At 43.0% G+C, this 6713-nt stretch overlaps 1 protein-coding gene and 1 long non-coding RNA gene across 2 annotated transcripts in view; both read right to left on the reverse strand.

Annotated features, from left to right (window-relative positions):
- The window catches only part of Pid1 (phosphotyrosine interaction domain containing 1), a 227047-nt gene that overhangs the window by 212370 nt on the left and 7964 nt on the right, over window positions 1-6713 (reverse strand). The window lies entirely within an intron of this gene.
- Window positions 2972-5506, reverse strand: LOC116088663. The gene is made up of 3 exons (XR_004117967.1): window positions 5314-5506; window positions 4129-4374; window positions 2972-3100 (listed from the first exon to the last, which is right to left on the reverse strand). It is a non-coding gene; the product is annotated as an uncharacterized LOC116088663 (long non-coding RNA).

Here is a 6713-nt window from a genome sequence, read left to right on the forward strand (position 1 = left end):
AGGAAAAGAAAAAACGAAAGGAAGGAAAAAAGAAGAGCAGAGCAGAGAAGAGAAAAGAGAAAAGAAAAGTAAAGAAGAGAAAAGAAAAGAAAAGAAGAGAAAAGGGATGGCACAGAGAATTGTCAGGATTCAGGACTGAGAACAAATGGAGAACATATTGCTAGCCCCTTTCAATAGCTAGCACAGAGCCTTGCTTACAACCTTACACACATGCATACACACATGCATACACACATGCATACACACATGCATACACACATGCATACACACATGTATACACACATGCATACACACATGCATACACACATGCATACACACATGCACACACACATGCACACACACATGCATACACACTTATGCACACATATAATTCTTTTCATGGCTTTTTATAGGTATAGTTACTATGAAATAAACTACTATTGGATATAGCTTGAGTCATGTAGACATCCAGGAAAACCATGACTATAATGGAGACATGGACACATTGTTACTCCTAAACTTCCTCAAGTCCCTCGTCAGCCCTGCTTCTCTGTCCATCCTTAGACAATGTTGCTCTCTTGACCTTCCCACCAGAGTGCCTGGGGAGTTCTGATTCTGCCACACCCTCACCCACACTTGGTCTGATGTCTGCTTAATGTATTTTTTTTTTTGCATTTTATTTACTTATTTTATGGGTGGAGGCGGAGAGAGTGTACAACACAAGATGCATGTGGAGGACAGAAGACAACTTAACAGGTATCACTCTTCTCCTTCCAACATGTGGGCTCTGGGGATGCAACTCAGGATGTCAGACTTGAAGGCATGCACCTTTACCCACCAAGCCATCTCTCTGGCCCTAGTAAATGCCTTCACAATCTTGGCTATTCAGGTGTCATATGGTGACACCTCCTTGTTGCTTCAATTTCCATTTCCCCAGGGATTCATGGTATTGAACATCTTCTCACATGCTTATCTACCCACCATGTGGCTTCTTTGTACAAACAATATGCCCATTGTAATGGAGTTATGTACCTTGTTATTAAGTCCTGACAATGTATTTTCTTATTTATCCAGATTCCAAGTCCTGTATTGCATATGACATGCAAATGTTTTCTCTCTTATCTTTTTTTTTTCCCTCTCACCAGTATCTTTTAAAAAGAACAAGTTTTTAACATTTGGATGTAGTCCAATTTGCTATTGTGTTTTTGTCATCATCCTATAAAATCTCTGTCTAACTCGAGTATTTTGTAGGAAATGCAATGCTCATCCTCTGGATTGCAGTAACAGTTCCATTTACACAACATTCCAATGGTCTTACAGTCCCATAGACTAAACCCAGGGTTCCATCCATGCTAGTAAAGCTTTCTACCCTTGAACTACCTCCCTAGTCCAATGATTTACAAAGAAAACACAAAAGAACATGCACCTACCCTAAGTACTCCCTCACAGAGGACGGAGGAGCCAAGTCACAACCCAGGCCCACCACAGAACTCTACCCCAGCACTAAAGGGAGCGAGCTGAAAAAGTAAAGACCCCTCAAAAAGGAGAAGGTAGGATAAAAAAAATGCATTTGAAAAAAATATGCCCAGAGAAAGAAACCAGGGAACAACCACTAAGCTAGAACATACAGAGACAAGAAAAGACTTCCCTCATGATTAGATTTGAGAATGGGGCACTGCACAGGATTACTAACTTCTTTGCATACCTTAAAACTGTTGGATGTGTTACCATAAGCAGATACTTTTACACAATAGTAAATCCAATCAAGGATGAAATAATAGCCGTAGCATGCATATATCTCCTATTTACACTTACATTTTGAAATAATTCTTGGTTGGTTTTTTTTTTTTTTCATTCGTTTGTGATGGCTAATCAACTAGGAAGAGATACATTAGTGGATGGAAGAATTCAAAAGTAAGCATTTTAGTAAGTGCTGTGGATTATTACACACAGGGAAAATACAATCACGCATTGAAAGCTTAAGCCCAGTATTTCAGAAAGTGACTTAGTTTGGAAATTTGGGTGGTCTTGCCTGTCATTAGCTAATGGGACATCATCCTAGAGTGAGTTAGTTTCCTGATATATCAAGATTGATGTACTATGTAAAGGGAAATTTAGACATGGGGATGGTGCCATGTAAAGATGGGAACTATGTTGCCATAGGGCATGGAATGCCAAAGACTGCCAGCAACTACCAGAGCCAGAGAGAGAGGCCTGCAACAGATTTTCTCTCACCGCTTCAGAAGGACACCAGGCTCTGATCTTGGAGTGCAGCCTCTAGAAACAGGATGCACTCCATTGCTGTTGCTTAAGCCATTCAGACTGTGGTAGTGTATAATAAGCAACCCTAGAAAATGTTACTCAGAGGCCAAGAATTCAACTCCAAAAGCAAAGTGGAGCATCTATCAAGACCATATCCCATAGCCTGCAGCTCAGTCCTCAGGGAACAAGCTCGGGGACACTGAATGTTAGTGTCCACTATCCACAGTAAGGGTGGTCTTAAAGCAGCATGCTTCTTACACGAGAAAAGTAAGCCATTCCCAATGCCCTGGCAGCCACATGTACTAGGCTGAAGACCCATCTTTAGTCCCAGATTACAATAATAGAGCAACACAGAGAAGGGTTTGTTGTGGAAGAAATAAGACAGGCTCTGTCCTGGGCGAACGTGGAGGTTTGAAACCACCCAGGAGACACACCACTGGGCATGTCTGAGAGTGAGCTTCCAGGGAATATTAAGTAGGGAAAAGATTCACTCCTGTATATGAGTAGCACTATCCCATAGGCTGGGATCCAGGTCTGAGTGAAAGTGGAAAGGGAAGAAGCTGCCTGAGTGCCTGCATTCATATTTGTCTTCTTGATCTACCCAGATGTGAAAAACCTCTGCCTGCCACCACTGGGGGGTTATTCCGAAAGCTCTAACCACCATGCCTTCCCACCACAATGGATGGCATCCACTCAAACCACAGGTGAAAATAAACCTTCTTTCCTTCAGTTGCTTCTTGCTGGTTGTTTATAGTGATGAGAATCATGGCTCATACTGGGTGAGTGGCAGTGTGGCATCTCTTGCTCCCGGTGACTGTTCAATTCCTTCCACCCCTAGGCACAGAGGCAATACCTGTCTCTGAAGGAAAGAATAAAAACGCAAGACAGTATTTACCCCTTGAAGAAACAGAGACAGAGACAACTGGACAGCAATACAGACGCCTTGGCTTCACTGCCTAGCAATGAAAAATGTCTGTGTCTCTCATGGCTAAAAGATGCGAAGGTTTTAGGCTAAAACCTCACAGCTGAGCTTGACAGGAAAAGGGTGTATTCTGACTCTTCCTATGTTTATTTTTGTTTTAAAACAAAAATTAATCCTTCAAAATAACAGATGCAGGGACCAAATAAGACAATACAAAAAATAATAGAACCAGATAGAGTCAGCCTCAAGAATATAATGGTTCAAAAATATAATGAGCTGTCCAGGAGGTCAGGCTGAAAGGCATATGCTCTGGGCCACCGGCATGCTTTCCCAATCGGGAAAAGGCAAGCAGAAGAGTTCAACTAGTCTGGTCTATCGGGCATATTTGAGAACAAAATTCTAAATCCTACTTGGACCCAGTCCGCTGGAGAAATTCCAGTCAGCTCTACCTCAAGGCGACATTACAACCCAAAATCTCTTCTAGTGTTGAGGTTTATCGTCTGTATAGCAAAGGGAAATTCTGTCATTTCCCAGAGCGCCTGCGTTCAGGGACAAAGCATGCGTCACATTCAAGGTAGTCAGTCAGTCTCATCCTAGAAGGCTGAGAATTGAAGAAGAAATGCAGACTGCCTGTGACTAGTCAATGGGACACCATCCTAGAGTGAGTTATCCTTCCACTGTTTTCCAAGTTAAAGGAGCTAATAGAAGGAGGAGACTCACTGCGACCCAGCATGTGACATCTGGGGACAGCAAACTGGTAGACACACGCAGGAATAACCTGAGAAGGTGGCAGGCTTCCATTCACGCAAGCTTCCCAGCTCTCAAGGAAAGGATTACACAAACTAGGCAGTTGAAAACAACAGGATCTATTCCCTCCCAGTTTTGAAAGCTCAAAGGCAAAGCTAGAGATGTTAGCCCACCATGCTCCATCCAAGGCTTCAGGGAAGAGTGTTTCCTGAACTCACCTGCTTTCTGGTATTTTCTACTGATCCTTGGCATTCCTTGGCTTGTAGCAGCAGAATACCATCATCTACCTCCATCTTCAAGTGCTATCTCCATGCCTATAAATCTTTTCATGACGAGGACAGCAGCCATTGGCCCTGTGATCCAGCAGTTTGGCCTCATCTTCACCTGATTGCTTGGACTTTTTTTTTTTTTTTCAAATGAGGCCATATTTGCAGGTACCAGAGGTTAAAGTTTCAACATAATTGCTGGGAAGACACAATTTGGCCCATAACAGTAAGATGTGGAGACCTTAGTTTGAACCTGAATTTTGGTCCCCTGCTTGTTGTGCCAAAGGCATAAGCAATAATATAACGTGCATGCTTAAATTCTGAAAGAAGAGGGCATACTCTAATATAACTTTTCCTTGGAGGTTAGGTTACCCGGCTGGTTAAGCACTCAAATTCCTTCTTTCTTACCAATGAAGCTCCTACACAGATATGGTTTTAGCTTTATCTTTTGTTGCTGCAGAACCACACTCCAGTGACTGAGATGCCAGCCATCACATTTATGCCCCAAACAGGAAGAAGACAGAAAAGGGGGAAATGGCTATTCCCTCAAGAGGCTTCATTTGTTATTTGTAAAGAGAGTAGATTTTTCTCCTATAGTATAGTATTCAAAATTGACCTCTGAAAATGCTTAGACCATGTGTGATGAGATAGGTGTGGCTAGATCTTATTTTTTGATCCAGTCGCAGCTCTGTTAGCAGAGGGTATTGATGCAGGGCTGAGGAGAGCTAATGAACTAACCCTCATCCGTCATCATCCATTCTATCAGCATTAGAGGAGGAAAATTCTCTGCCCCTTGGGGTTTTCTCAGAGGTTCAACATACTTTCAATACACAGCAAAACATTTTCTACATGACACACAGAAGCACAAAATGTAGGATGAAGGCTTGAGGCCAGAAGGCCGGATACAGACAGAAGCTCTTCCTCCAAGGAGTGCTGGTGTGTGTGTGTGGGGGGGGGGGGTGAGAGAGTATTTAAGGAAGCTCCAGAGACTCTGTATTTTGTGTTGAATGAGAATATCCCCTATAGGCTTAGATATTTAAATATTTGGTGCCCTGTTGGTGGCACTGTCTGGGGGAGGCGTACCCTTTCTAGAGAAATAAGACACTAAGGGTGGCCTTGGAAAGTGTATAGCCTCACCCTCCTTCCAGTTCACTTTCTGCTTCCTGATTGTAGCTGAAGATGTGATATCTCAGCTTCCTGTTCTAATAGCCTGCTGACATGCCTCCCTAACCATTATGAGCTCGCTTGTGTGTTCTCTCTCTCTCTCTCTCTCTCTCTCTCTCTCTCTCTCTCTCTCTCTCTCTCTCTCTCTTTCTCTCTCTCTCTTTCTGGAATCATAAGCCAAAATAAATTCTTTCTTCCATAATTTGCTTCTGGGCACGGCATTTTATCACAGCAACACAAAGAAATGAATACACTTAATGTTATATAAAAAACTGGTTGCTGTTACCATTATGATCGTTAATAATAACCACTGTCTATGAACATAAGTTTGCAACAAATAGATACTAATATTTTTATTGCCTCCCAATATTAACTGCTGAAACTGGCAGGAAATGTGATGACCACTGATAAGCTCCTGCCCACAATCCCTTTCTTTACTGCCCATTTAGGGCAACTGAATCCCTCAGAGCACCTGGAAGCTGCCTTCTTCCAGCTGTGAAGAACTGAGAGCACAGGTTCTCCTAGAGACATAGCTCTCAACCCCTATAATTCACAGGACTTTCTAAAAGTTATCTTACATGATTGATGTCCCTAGAGATGGTTGTGACATGGCAGAAACCAAGGATGTAGCAGTGCCTTACTTAACACAGTTCATCTCCAAAACACTCACAGCCAGGCCCCTCCACAATAGAGAACCCAGTGGCCAGGGTTTCAGAGCTCGTGACCTTCATCCAAGACACACCCCAGCTCCCAGCCCCACACTCACTTTCAGAAGTGTTTGAAAGAGTGGCAGAGCGAAACACTGGATCCATGTTCTCTGCTCCCAACTGTGAGGATAACTCCACGCAATGGCTCACACTTCCTCCATTGGACAAGACTGAAAGAGCTCCCTTAATGACACTCAACCACCAAGAAATTTACAACACCCACAAAGCTTCTAGCTAAGGAAGCCAGAAGTCTCAGAGACAGTGAAAGTTGCAACACACGCCAAGGGACCAAATAATACTAAGTTCAAGTTGGAGATGAAAACTGAGTCCTCCAAAGTATGCAATGATATCCTTCCTTTCTGGAAGCATCTCTCACACCCCTTCACCCTGCAGTGGGTTTGGGGTCTGTTCTGGTACATGTATGTACTATCATGGCAAAAGGGAGAGAGAGACACTTCTGTCCAGTGAGAGTATCATATATTCAGAAACCTCTGCCAAGCAGCTACTTCTGAGGCATAGATAGAGAACACAAAACTCAGAGAAGCTATAAGACTAAACGATGGGGCTGAAAAGACCGTGCAGTCGGAAAGTCCCTGCCACCTAAACAGCAGGATCCAAGTTTGTTCTCCAAGGCGGTGAGTACTTTTTTTTTTTTTTCTTTCTTGG

The sequence above is a fragment of the Mastomys coucha genome, unplaced genomic scaffold (assembly GCF_008632895.1).
Source record: "Mastomys coucha isolate ucsf_1 unplaced genomic scaffold, UCSF_Mcou_1 pScaffold14, whole genome shotgun sequence".
In the NCBI taxonomy this organism is placed as follows: domain Eukaryota; kingdom Metazoa; phylum Chordata; class Mammalia; order Rodentia; family Muridae; genus Mastomys; species Mastomys coucha.